Genomic DNA, 13,924 nt, shown 5'->3' with positions numbered 1-13,924 from the left:
ATATTACATAATACAATACAAAATCTCGCAGTTCCTTAATAGAGATCTGAATGAGCATCAAAACACAAATGTGAGTATTTATTTCCCATGTTTATCATAATCCTAGTCTAGACTTTATTAGGAGAGAGAAAAAAAAAAACACTGGGAGTGTCTGTTCGCAAGACAATACAAATCAATTTGATCTGAATGAGAGTCAAAAATAATAATAAAAATAGACAAGAGTATAATAGAATTGAATGCCTTTTATTGTCACTAAACATAGGTACAATGAGATTAAAAGTAACTCCAGTATCAGTGCGACAGTCTACAAATATCCAAAGCATAGGAAAGAAAGAAAAGAAAAATAGTGCAAAAAGGGATAAGGTCCACAGTACAGTCCTGAGAAGAAATGTTCTGAAGTGTTGTTTGAATATGATTTTATAAACATATATACAGACGCATTCAGACTGTGGGTGGAAAGTAAAAATCGCACACAGAGAGCTGCTAAACTATGAAATAATATATATATATATATATATATTCAACATGTTTTAATACAAAATAAGTGTATTCAGATCTAAATAGAGGTCCAGTTAATAGCCTGCTAAAGAGTGAAGAAAACCATTAAGAGTGTGTCTGGATGATGCCATCCAAGGCCACCTCTTCTTAATGCTTTCTAGAAGAAGAAAAATCCAAGAATAAAGGAACATTTTACAATACAACTTTTTTTAAAGTGCATATACGCTCTCCTTGGTGCAAAAATCGCAACCTTAGATATTGTGGACTACTAGCGCAATAGTGACCACTAATGGTTCCAATGCATGATGCACTTGCAGGTCCCTGAACACACCCCATCTGCCTTGCAGCAACACTAACTCAATAAAAAATATCTACTGTGCATATTCATACTACACATTACCAATAATGAAGAATGCAATACAGGGGTTTTAAACCCATCCTCTTGTTTTCTGTCCTGCCAATGGAATAACAGTTATATGATTAATAGGTATTTTATATTAAAAATGCACAGGCACTGATTTTATAGTTTAGCAGCTCTCTGTGTGCAATTGTTTTACTTTCCACACACAGTCTGAATGCTTATGTATATATGTATGTATATAGTATAATATTTAAACAGCACATTCAGAATTTTCATTCTCAGGACTGGACTGTGCACCTTTTACCTTCTTTTGCACTATTTTTTCTGTTCTTTCCTTCCTATTTTGTGCATATTTGTGGACTGTCACACTGATGCTGGAGTTGTTTTTAAATTAATTGCACCTGTGTATACTGACAATTAAAATAAAAGGCATTCTGGCATTCTATATAATATAAAACATCATGTTGTTTTTGTACTGAGGCTCAAGTTCTGGTCACAATAGGAGAATGACACTTCTTCATGAGGGGGATTATACGCACATGGGTTGTACGTTTAAAAAAAACACAACAAAGCCACCATGATTTTTAAATTGTCTTTAGAAACAAAGTCAAGTAGAAAAGTGAGCCGGGTGCACTTGACGCACAATCAAATTCTCCAGTCTTTACTAAAAGGCAGAAGAAGGAAGAAAAAACGACACAAAGCGTTTAGTAAAGTTGGAAGAAAAAAACTCACAAGTCTTACCTTCAGCTCATGAATGGGCAAATCTTCCAGTAAACGAGGCGGCTCTTGTTTACTTAGTAATCCACAAAACGTGATTGTTTACGCAGTTCACAACAATACGAGCGCTACTTTTTCCTCGTTTTTTTTTTTTTTGCCTTTACATGTCGCGCTTAAATCGTAATATCCATGACGAAATCCACACTAGGCGATAGAACAAACACAGACTAGACTGCTGTAGAGGAAAAAAATGAAAAAAAAAATTAAATAAAAGTCCCACATAAGAAACAGGAGTCCCGGAGGTGCGCGCAGCCGCCGACGGTCATCCTATTTGGGGATGAAGCTTCTTAGCAGAGACTGGAGGAGCCCAGCTGTCACATGCGCACGCGCACGCGCGCGCACACACATGCGGTGGGAGGAGCCAGGGCCGCAGAACGGCGGGCTATTGTGTCAATGAGTGCCAGTTATGGACAAGTGCGCTTCTATTTTTACGCGGCGGCGTCTCACTGGCAGGGAGAAAGCCACGCTGCTAATAATAGTTTGTACTCTTGGGAGGACGAAGCTAAGGTGTGTTTAAAAACGGCCCCTAATTAGTAAGTATTGGTGTTGTGCCAATAACAATATTTTGGTACTGGGTACCAAAATGTATTTCGTTACTTTTCAGTACTTTTCCATACTTTTCTAAAAAAAACGGGGACCACAAAAAACGCCATTATTGGTTTTATTTGAACAAAAAATCTTGGGGTACATATAAAGGCCTACTGACCTGAGATGTTCTTATTTAAACAGGGATAGCAGGTCAATTCTATGTGTCATACTTGATCATTTCAAGATATTGCCATATTTTTGCTGAAAGGATTTAGTGGAGAACATCGACGATAAAGTTCGCAACTTTTGGTCGCTAACAGAAAAGCCCTGCTTTTACCGGAAGTCGCAGACGATGACGTCACCCGTTGATGGCTCCTCACATCCTCACATTGTTTTTAATGGGAGCCTCCAACAAAAAGAGCTATTCGGACCGAGAAAACGACAATTTTCCCATTAATTTGAGCGAGGATGAAAGGTTCGTGTTTGAGGATATTGATAGCGACGGAATAGAAAAAAAAAAAACAAGTTAAAAAAAAATTCTAATGTTTTTAGACACATTTACTAGCATAATTCTGGGAAATCCCTTATCTTTCTATTGTGTTGCTAGTGTTTTAGTGAGTTTAACAGTACCTGATAGTCGGAGGTGTGTGTCCACGAGTGTCTTGACGCCAGTGTCTCAGGGAAGTCGACGGCAGCTTTATGGACGGTGCAAGCTCAGCTGACCTCCGGTAAGAAGCGATTTTTTTACCACAATTTTCTCACAGAAACCTGCTGGTTGACATTCGGTTGGGATCCATGTTCGCTTGACCGCTGTGATCCATAGTAAAGTTTCACATCTGGGAATTTTAAACAAGGAATCACTGTGTGTTTGTGTGGCTAAAGGCTAAAGCTTCCCAACTCCATCTTTCTACTTTGACTTCTCCAATATTAATTGAACAAATTGCAAAAGATTCAGCAACACAGATCTCCAAAATACTGTGTAATTATGCCGTTAAAGCAGACGACTTTTAGCTGTGTGTGTGTGTGTGTGTGCAGCGCTCATATTTCCTAACAGTTGGTGACGTCACGCGTACACGTCATCATTACGCGACATTTTCAAAAAGAAACTCCCGGGAAATTTAAAATTGCAATTTAATAAACTAAAAAGGCTGTATTGGCATGTGTTGCAATGTTAATATTTCATCATTGATATATAAACTATCAGACTGCGTGGTGGGTAGTAGTGGGTTTCAGTACGCCTTTGAAAGCCTACTGAAATGAGATTTTCTTATTTAAACGGGGATAGCAGGTCCATTCTATGTGTCATACTTGATCATTTCGCGACATTGCCATATTTTTGTTGAAAAGATTTAGTAGAGAACATCGACGATAAAGTTCGCAACTTTTGGTCGCTAATAAAAAAGCGTGACATCCCTGGTTGTGGAGCCCCTCACATCCTCACATTGTTTACAATCATAGGCACCAGCAGCTAGAGCGATTTGGACCGAGAAAGCGACAATTTCCCCATTAATTTGAGCGAGGATGAAAGATTTGTGGATGAGGTTAGTGAGAGTGAAGGACTAGAAGGAAAAAAAAAAAAGACCAGGGCAGTGGGAGCGATTCAGATGTTATTAGACACATTTACTAGGATAATTCTGGAAAATCCCTTATCTGCTTATTGTGTTACTAGTGTTTTAGTGAGATTATATAGTCCTACCTGAAAGTCGGAGGAGTGTGGTGACCGCCAGTGTCTCTGAGGAAAGCCATGGAGGAGCCAAGAAAGTCGCAGCTGCTCCTTTGACAGCTGCAGGAGGAATGACAAACTCCGCGCATGTTTACGGTAAGAGAGGACTTATTACCACAATTTTCAGAGATAGGGAAGTGTCGTTTTTGACAAGGGCGTCAGAATTCGAGTTTTGCCGGGAAAAGGAGGGAGAACCATGGAGCGGTTCTGTGGTTGGATTGTAATGAATTGTCCTCGTTAGTATAGTGGACTGTATCTCCGCCTGTCATGTGGAAGACCAGCGTTCGATTGATTAACGTGGGGGCAGCACGAAGAAGCAGGGGTTAATGCGTCTGCCTCACAATACGAAGTTCCTGAGTAGTCTCGTGTTCAATCCCGGGCTCGGGATCTTTCTGTGTGGAGTTTGCATGTTCTCCCCGTGACTGCGTGGGTTCCCTCCAGGTACTCCGGCTTCCTCCCACTTCCAAAGACATGCACCTGGGGATATGTTGATTGGCAACACTAAATGGTCCCTAGTGTGTGAATGTGAGTGTGAATGTTGTCTGTCTGTGTTGGCCCTGTTTTGAGGTGGCAACTTGTCCAGGATGTACACCGCCTTCCGCCCGATTGTAGCTGAGATATACTCCAGCGACCCAAAAGGGAATAAGCGGTAGGAAATGGATGGATGGATGATTAACGTGGACCCCGACATTAAACAAGTTGAAAAAAATCTTTCGGGGAGAGTGGCCGTGCGCAACCCGAGGGTCCCTGGTTCAATCCTCACCTAGTACCAACCTCGTCACGTCCGTTGTGTCCTGAGCAAGACACTTCACCCTTGCTCCTGATGGGTACTGGTTAGTGCCTTGCATGGCAGTTCCCTCCATCAGTGTGTGAATGTGTGTGTGAATGGGTGAATGTGGTAGTAGTGTCAAAGCACTTTGAGTACCTTAAAGGTAGAAAAGCGCTATACAAGTACTGTACAACCCATCCATCCATCCATTTACTACCGCTTGTTCCCTTTCGGGGTCGCGGGGGGCGCTGGCGCCTATCTCAGCTACAATCGGGCGGAAGGCAGGGTACACCCTGGACAAGTCGCCACCTCATCGCAGGGCCAACACAGATAGACAGACAACATTCACACACACATTCACACACTAGGTTCAATTTAGTGTTGCCAATCAACCTATCCCCAGGTGCATGTCTTTGGAAGTGGGAGGAAGCCGGAGTACCCGGCGGGAACCCACGCATTCACGGGGAGAACATGCAAACTCCACACAGAAAGATCCCGAGCCTGGATTTGAACCCAGGACTGCAGGAACTTCGAATTGTGAGGAAGACGCACTAACCCCTCTACCACCGTGAAGCCCCACTGTACAACCCATTTATCCTTTATATTATTTATTTATCATTGAGTGGTCAATTGTACGGAATATCTACTGTACTGTGCAATCTACTAATAAAAGTTTCAATCAATTTCAATCAATCAAAACAATAAAGACATAACAAAATAACTTGTATGAGCCTACATTCCTGGGATTATTACAACATGATTCTTATTGCAAGTTTGTCCTTAAATAAAATAGTGAACATACAAGACAACTTGTCTTTTAGTTGTAAGTAAGCAAACAAAGGCTCCTAATTTAGCTGCTGACATATGCAGTAACATATTGTGTCATTTATCAACCTATTATTTTGTCGAAAAGTGGTACAAAATGAATTATTAATCCACTTCTTTATTTACTGTTAATATCTAATTATTTTCTATTTTAACGTGTTCTAGCTACACTTCTGTTAAAATGTTATAATCACTTATTCTTTTGTTGTTTGGATGCTTTACATTAGTTTTGGACCATACCACAAATTTGGGTATCAATCGGATACCAAGTACAGGATCATACATAACGTAATTTTTTTTTAAACGAAAGAAGATGTTTTGATGCCAAAAAAATATTGATGTAATCATAGTAGTATCAACTAGATACACTCTTGTACTTGGTATCATTACAGTGGATGTTAGGTGTAGATCCACCAATGGCATTTGTTTACATGTTGACGCCGGTGAGCTACGGTGTGTAGTGAAGCATGTTTAGCTATTCCTCGTCCTGCAGGGATGATACTTGTAAGAAACGTACTTTATTTGTCACCATAGAGGTGACAAATAAAGTGATTTAGAAATAGCTAAAACACTGCAGATTGGGGCTGGACTTTAACCGCTAACTAGCTAGACATGTCTTAAAGGGGAACATTATCACCAGACCTATGTAAGCGTCAATATATACCTTGATGTTGCAGAAAAAAGACCACATATTTTTTTTACAGATTTCCGAACTCTAAATGGGTGAATTTTGGTGAATTAAACGCCTTTCTATTATTCGCTCTCGGAGCGATGACGTCACAACGTGACGTCACATAGGTAGTCAATCCGCCATTTTCTCAAACACATTACGAACACCAAATCAAATCAGCTGTTATTTTCCGTTTTTTCGACTGTTTTCTGTACCTTGAAGACATCATGCCTCGTCGGTGTAGGATGTAACAACACGATCAGGGACGGATTCAAGTTGACTTACGTGGAGTGTGCATCGATTAGCACGGCATGCTAATTGATGCTAACAGGTTATTTAGGTTAGCTGTATGTACACTTGTACATACAGATTTAATGTACACCCACATTTAATGCCAAACAAACACTTACCAATCGACTGATTTAAGTTGCTCCAGTGTCACAAGATGCGAAAGTCCCGATCGTTTGGTCTGCACATTTTACCCGCGATGCTAAGGCAGACATGGCACAGAGATGTAAGGATACCCTGCAGATGCATTTCCAACGATAAAGTCAACAAAATTACAAAGGTGAGTTTTGTTGATGTTATTGACCTATGTGCTAATCAGACATATTTGGTCACGGCATGACTGCCAGCTAATCGATGCTAACATGCTATTTAGGCTAGCTGTATGTACATTTGTAGCTGTATTTGCATCCAGGCTTTCCTTCCAGCCACATTTAATGCCAAACAAACACTTACCAATCGACGGATTTAAGTTGCTCCAGTGTCACAAGATGCGAAAGTCCCGATCGTTTGGTCTGCACATTTTACCGGCGATGCTAAGGCAGACATGGCACAGAGATGTATGGATATCCTGCGACACTCAATCGTTGGTTAGAAGGCGATCGCCGAATAGCGTCAATAGCTATTCGCTCTAAAGTTTCAGTTTCTTCTTCAATTTCGTTTTCGCTACCTGCCTCCACACTCCAACCATCCGTTTCAATACATGCGTAATCTGTTGAATCGCTTAAGCCGCTGAAATCCGAGTCTGAATCCGAGCTAATGTCGCTATATCTTGCTGTGCTATCCGCCATGTTGGCATCACTGGATGACGTCACAGGAAAATGGACGGTGGCTTCACGGATAGCAAAAATCAGGCAATTTACAGCCTATTTTCGGGATATTCCATGATGGGTAAAATTATGAAAAAAACTTCGAAAAATAAAATAAGCCACTGGGAACTGATTTTTATTGGTTTTAACCCTTCTGAAATTGTGATAATGTTCCCCTTTAAAGCACCTCTTCCGGTAGGCGTTTCGGTGTTATAAGTTCACCTTTATCGTTAGTTTTGAACCCCAAATGCGCCCGTTCTCCCTTTTCTGTCTACACAATGTGTCTGCTTGTAAGTACTCCGTTATTCTGCGTTGCCGAACATGCTCGTCTGCTCGTAAACCAGCAATGACACGACGTGACGACGGCAGGGGGGCTGGGGACGGGTCTGAGTAGACAAAAAAAGAAAAAGGGAGCCTACCCGGATAAAAGGACAATGAAGGATCAACCTTGCCCCTGCTTTCACTCCCTGACGTGAGCTCAAATCTTATGTGGGATTTTCGGCCAACTTGGTTCCGTCCTGTTAAACGAGTAAGTAACTTTCGATGCTCAAATCAAAATGATATTGCTAATGTTAGCTACCAGAAAATTGCGTGATAGTACTAAATAGCCACCAGCTCGACAGTTGGCAGTTCTACACTGCTCCCAGGAGGCACAAGACAGTGATACAACATTGATTATACATATATGTTTTATAAAACTGACTTCTAAAATAGTTTGTAAATTGAGAAAACCTTGATGTCTAACGTTGGCTTCACGTTGGCGGTTGGGAAATTACCAGAATTCAATGGTCAAATCAACATCAGAACCCAACATTGAATTTAAACATTGTCAAAAAGCACGTTGTTCCAAAGTTAGGTCTGAGTTGCTCAACGTCAGGACCTAAATCAACAAGTTTGCAACATTGTTTTAAAGTCTTGTGTCTGCTGGGGTTCCTTTGGAAGAAAAAAACTCTCCTGCCGGTCTTTCTTTGCTTTGAACCTGCATCCGCCCCGATGCATTGTTGGTAGTAGCGTCAATTGTAGTGCAAGCCAAGACCATTTCTTGATCGTGTCTGCTATTTAACATCAGCATAGCCATTATGGACATCATGTCAGTTAACGCTATATGCACTGGTGAAGTGAATTAATGAACTCATATTTTGTTCTACGTATGGTGAATGTTTATATTCACCTTGGAGGAAAGCAAACCACCAAGTTTAATTAAAAAATGGTATTTCAGTTTGAGAACATAAATAGATAAGAGAGATGTTCGATAAAATCGAACTGCCGATTTTAGCGGCCGATAAATGCTTTGAAATGTAATATCGGAAATTATCAGTATCGGTTTCAAAAAGTAAAATTTATGACTTTTTAAAACACCGCTGTACGGAGTGGTACACGGACGTAGGGAGAAGTACAGAGCGCCAATAAACCTTTAAGGCACTGCCTTTGCGTGTCGGCCCAAGCACATAATATCTACGGCTTTTCACGCACACAGGTGAATGCAAGGCATACTCGGTCAACAGCCATATAGATCACACTGAGGGTGTCCGTATAAACAACTTCAACACTGTTACAAATATGCGCCACACTGTGAACCCACACCAAACAAGAATGACAAACACATTTTGGGAGAACATCCGCACCATAACACGACATAAACACAACAGAACAGATAACCAAAACCCCTCACAGCACTAACTCTTACCGTGATGTTACAATATGCACCCCCATGCAGCCCCATACCCCCCCCCCCCTCCGCCCTCAACCTCCTCAACCAAAAATGTTTTGCTCTGATTAGGGGGTACTTGAATTAAAAAAAAAATGTTCACAGGGTTACATCACTGAAAAAAGGTTGAAAACCACTGGTCTAGAATATAGTATTTATTTCACAGTCGGACTGGTTGATTTTTTATTTTTTTTTGCTAAAAAGTTACTGAATCAATTTCCACTCTCTTAATTGTATTGTCAAATAATACTTTCCCTGAATGGTATCAGCAACCACAAATATCAAATTGTTGTTGAAAAAAATCGTTGCAAGGGGTACAACTTCACTGAGAGTCTTCTCTAGAACTAACATTGATGTGTATGGGTTGTGAGAGGGAAGGGGAACACGTAAACCTTCCTGCTGCGCGTCCCAAAAGGTCCCAACCTTTATATTTTGCTTTGCAGCAAGGTCTCAAACCAACTAACCTCCTCACAGCACGGTGCCTGGATGCATTTTTTCTGTTCTTTATTTAAGGCAATGCAGACTGGGTTATGATTGAAAGCATCTGTCATATGTTGTTAAAGTCTCACGTCTGTCAGTTCTTTTATGTCGTAGGACACCCCCCATCTTCTCTCCGCACCCCCCCCTCCCCTCATGCCATCACCCTCATTTTGGTGCCACACACACACACACACACACACACACACACACACACACACACACACACATTCTTGTCTTTGTTACCTTCTTGAGACCTCCGAAAAATGCCTACCTCTAGTATTATCATCCATCCATCCATTTTCTACCGCTTATTCCCTTTTTGGGGTCGCGGGGGGCGCTGGCGCCTATCTCAGCTACAATCGGGCGGAAGGCGGGGTACACCCTGGACAAGTCGCCACCTCATCGCAGGGCCAACACAGATAGACAGACAACATTCACACTCATAGAAGTCTTAATTTTACTATATGTCAGTCAACCTTTTACAACAAAAACTGAACATTTGTGCAATATTATGATAAAAGTTGGAATTTTACTCAATAGCAGTCACAATTTTACAAGAAAAGTTTAAAATGATGGCCATTTTATGAGAAGAGTTATAATTTTACTTGTCAAAAATCACAATTTTATAACAAAGCTTTAACACTTTGGAAATATTATTATAATAATCAGAATTTTACTTGGCAAAATTCCGACATAAGTCATAATTTTACTCAAAAATGTCACTATTTTACAAGACCAAAAAAAAAGGGCAATATTGTGATAAAAGTCAGAATTTTTAATATGACAAATGTCACCGTTTTGCGTTAAAGAGTAATGATTTTACATTAAAAAACAGTATTAACTCTACGAGAAAATATTGTATAGTATAGTTCCCAATTTTATAAAGAACAAGTCGACACATTGTGAGAAAAAGACTGCTTTTTAGTTACTTATTTTTTGTCTTTGAATTTTCTGTTTGTAAATGGTTTTTAATCTTCAATATTTACTTCATGTTATTCCAGAATGTCTCTATGTACATATTTATTACATTTTTTGTATTTCTTAAACACACTTGTTATTTCATATGTTGGCCAAAGGGGGGGAACACTTCAAATGTTTACACACACTTGTCATTTCATAAGTTGACCAGAGGGGGAGCACTTTTAAAACCGACAAAGTCAATTTAAAAAAATCCCTCCTTTTTGGGACCACCCTAATTTTGATAGATTTCAGCACAAGGGGTGCAAATGAGACATTGTCTATTAGATGCAATGGTTTTCTGTATTGGGACCATGATTTATGTCCTAACTTGTTCACACCTCCTCATATGGAAGGTAATTGTCCTTGTTGATGTCTCAAGAACGGTAGAAATACAAGAACACACACACACAGGGTCGAAGTCGCATTAGTCCAATCATTTTCTCCAATTTTTTGAGAACGACCGTAAAGTAAAATGCCGGCAATGTTGAAAAAGTTACATGCTGCACCACATCTAATATCTCAACAATCCAGAAGCAGCAGTAATTTGTCAGATAAATAACAAGCTCGCGACAGCACAACAACACACGCTCCCCATTTGCAGACATAACAAAGTTCCCACCTGTGAGACATCGATATTCTGTTGTTTCTTTTTAAGAAATAACAAGCCACCCGTATAAAAGAAGTTCATGAATTCTGTCAGGCACCTCTGCCATCTTGTTAGTGTTCCAGCTCAGTGCAGAGGTGCCTCCACATGGCAATTTGCCAAACATTCTACTCCACTCGACTGGAGTATGCTAATAAGCTCATGGCTACAAGTATTTTCTTTCAATCATTTCATCAAGCTTTAATACAGAGAGAAGCCGGACATTTATATTAAAAGTATGGCTGTCAAGGTTAAAAAATAATATTGCGTTAACTGGAGGTGTAAAGGTACGTGTATTCGTATAGAACCGTTTCGGTGCGGGGGTTTCGGTCCGGTTCGGAGTTGTATCGAACGAGTTTCCACACGGACATATTAAATAGCGTAGCGCACGTTGTGCAAGCAATGCACACCAAGGCACAACACACGGCATGCTAGCAGCGACCGGGCTACGATAAACTGACCATACCTCCTCTTTTCAGCAGATATGTCCTCTTTTGCAGGGCTGTCCGGGTGGAGTTTCTTAAATGCCTCAAATGTCCGGCATTTTAGTTAGGGTTGCGTGTATTTTCAATGTAAGTTCAGGGTTAAGAAGGGGTTAAAAACAAAACAAATTGTGCACGCAGCAGCATTCGTGAGGGGGGGCAGAGACAGAGAGAGCGAGAGAGTTATGATAAACGCGCATGCGTCGCCAGGCTCTGCTTTTTACCCATAGATTTATCAGATTTTATTTTTTATTATCTATAGCAGGGGTGTCAAAAGTGTGCCCCGGAGGCCATTTGCGGCCCACAGCTAATGTTTTAAAGGCCCACGGCACATTCTAAAAATACTATTAAAATAAACAAAAACATAACAAAAGTGAAATAAAAAAAGTTTAAAGACTAAATGTAACTTAGAAAAAGTTGCAACGGTGACTAACAAAACAAAGCTGTTTTTTTTTCTTTCAATCTGTCATTGCTCAAAACATAATATTGGATCAAGATCAATGTTATTATGAATTATTGACCTGTCCAAGGTTCCCATTACTTCACATCAAATATTCCACTAAGAGAAATATTTTTGGTGGAAGATTTTGCAAATTGGGTAAATAAATAACCAAAAAATGTATGTTTTTTTTTTTCTTACCGTACCAAAAATCAACCGAACCGTGACCTCAAAACCGAGGTACGTACCGAACCGAAATTGTTGTGTACCGTTACACCCCTAACGTTAACACTAGATTTCAATAACGGCACATTTTTTTTAATGAGCGATTAACGCAGACGCGTTCATTTCGACCCTCGGGCTGTGCCGTAGCGGGGGAAACTTGGCTGCAATTCACTTGCAACTGATGAGACACAAGCGAGCAGATATGGACGTGCGAAAGTTTACCTTATGGAAATATCAGGTACAAAGCTATGGCAAGTTGTTCTCCCAACAAGAAGTTACAATTTTTCACCGTGAGAAGAGGCGACTTCCCTGTTGCAAACGCCTGCTGTGCTCGTCGTTCTAGAGGTGGGAGGTGCTTCACCTCCATGTTCAGATTACAGTTAAGGTGCAGTGATAACATAACATTTATATTGTTACTTAGATTGATTAAGGAAGTAAGATGAATTGAAGGCCAACTGAAACCCTCTACTACCGACCACGCAGTCTGATAGTTTATATATCAATGATGGAATATTAACATTGCAACACATGCCAATACGGCCTTTTTAGTTAACTAAATTGCAATTTTAAATTTCCCGCGAGGTTATTGTTGAAAACCTCGGGGAATGATGACGCGTACGCGTGACGTCACGGACTGTCAGGAAATATTAGCGCTGCACCACTCGCGGCTAAAAGTCGTCTGCTTTTACAGCATAATTACACAGTATTTTGGACATCTATGTTGCTGAATCTTTTGCAATTTGTCCATTTAATAATGGAGACTATGAAAAACAATGCTGTTGGTGGAAAGCGGTGGATTGCAGCTGTCTTTAGCACCGAGACACAGCCGGTGTTTCTTTGTTTGTGAAGCAGAGCGGTCAAGCGAACATGCTTTCTCTTTGTCAACCAGCATGTTTTTGGATGGGGAAATTGTGATATATATCTTACCGGGGAAATCATTGGATTATTCGTCGTCTTGCAGCAGCTGTTTAAAGGGCAGCTGTGAGCTTGGCTCCTCGGCTTCTCTCTGAGACACTGCGTGTTCACCGCAGTCATCCTTCCTCGAAATAACGCTTTACAATCTTTAAAATCTCACTAAAACACTATTAAAACAATAAGCAGATAAGGGATCTTCCAGAATTATCCTAGTAAATGTGTCTAATTACAACTGAAACGCTCACACTGCCGCCGCCTGAAACCAACGCTTTTTTTTTTTTTTTTTTAATAGTCCTTTACTATCAATTTCCTAATACACAAATCTTTCATCCTCGCTCAAATTAATCGGGAAATTGTCGCTTTCTCGGTCCGAATTGCTCTTACTGCTGGTGGCTCCCATTATTAACAATGTGAATATGTGTGGAGCCCTGCAACTCGTGACGTCACACGCACATACTTCCGGTAAAGGCAGGGCTTTTCTATCAGCAACCAAAAGTTGCGAACTTTATTGTCGATGTTCTCTACTAAATCCTTCCAGCAAAAATATAGCAATATCGCGAAATGATCACGTATGACACATAGACTGGACCTGCTATTCCCATTTAAATAAGAAAATCTCATTACAGTAGGCCTTAAATAAAGGTTCAACAGAAGCAGAAGATGGTCGGCGGGATGTCGAAAAGAGACTTTTTTTTAAAATTCCAAACAGTCGATTCAACATCAAAACATGTCAAGACGCTTTCCTAAACTAGTCACTTTTCCGGTTTAATAATAAAAGCGCCACGTTATACATCCGGTTAAACTACATTTACGAAATAAAAATGTCT

At 40.3% G+C, this 13,924-nt stretch overlaps 1 protein-coding gene across 6 annotated transcripts in view; it reads right to left on the bottom strand.

The window, feature by feature from the left end:
* The window catches only part of sema6a (sema domain, transmembrane domain (TM), and cytoplasmic domain, (semaphorin) 6A), a 328,543-nt gene extending 326,589 nt beyond the window's left edge, over positions 1–1,954 (bottom strand). For 5 of the 6 annotated variants that reach the window (XM_061899535.1, XM_061899550.1, XM_061899560.1 and 2 more), the window contains exon 1: positions 1,601–1,954. The gene's annotated coding sequence lies outside the window, so the exon portion shown is untranslated. Of the gene's footprint in view, positions 1–1,591 lie in introns of all 6 variants that reach the window. The other variant, XM_061899543.1, reaches the window with a different exon arrangement.
* Positions 1,955–13,924: the final 11,970 nt, after the last annotated feature.

Source organism: Nerophis ophidion, linkage group LG01 (genome assembly GCF_033978795.1).
Source record: "Nerophis ophidion isolate RoL-2023_Sa linkage group LG01, RoL_Noph_v1.0, whole genome shotgun sequence".
Classification (NCBI taxonomy): domain Eukaryota; kingdom Metazoa; phylum Chordata; class Actinopteri; order Syngnathiformes; family Syngnathidae; genus Nerophis; species Nerophis ophidion.
The sequence above is the reverse complement of the archived record's forward strand: the minus strand, read 5'-3'. Positions and strand labels throughout refer to the sequence as shown.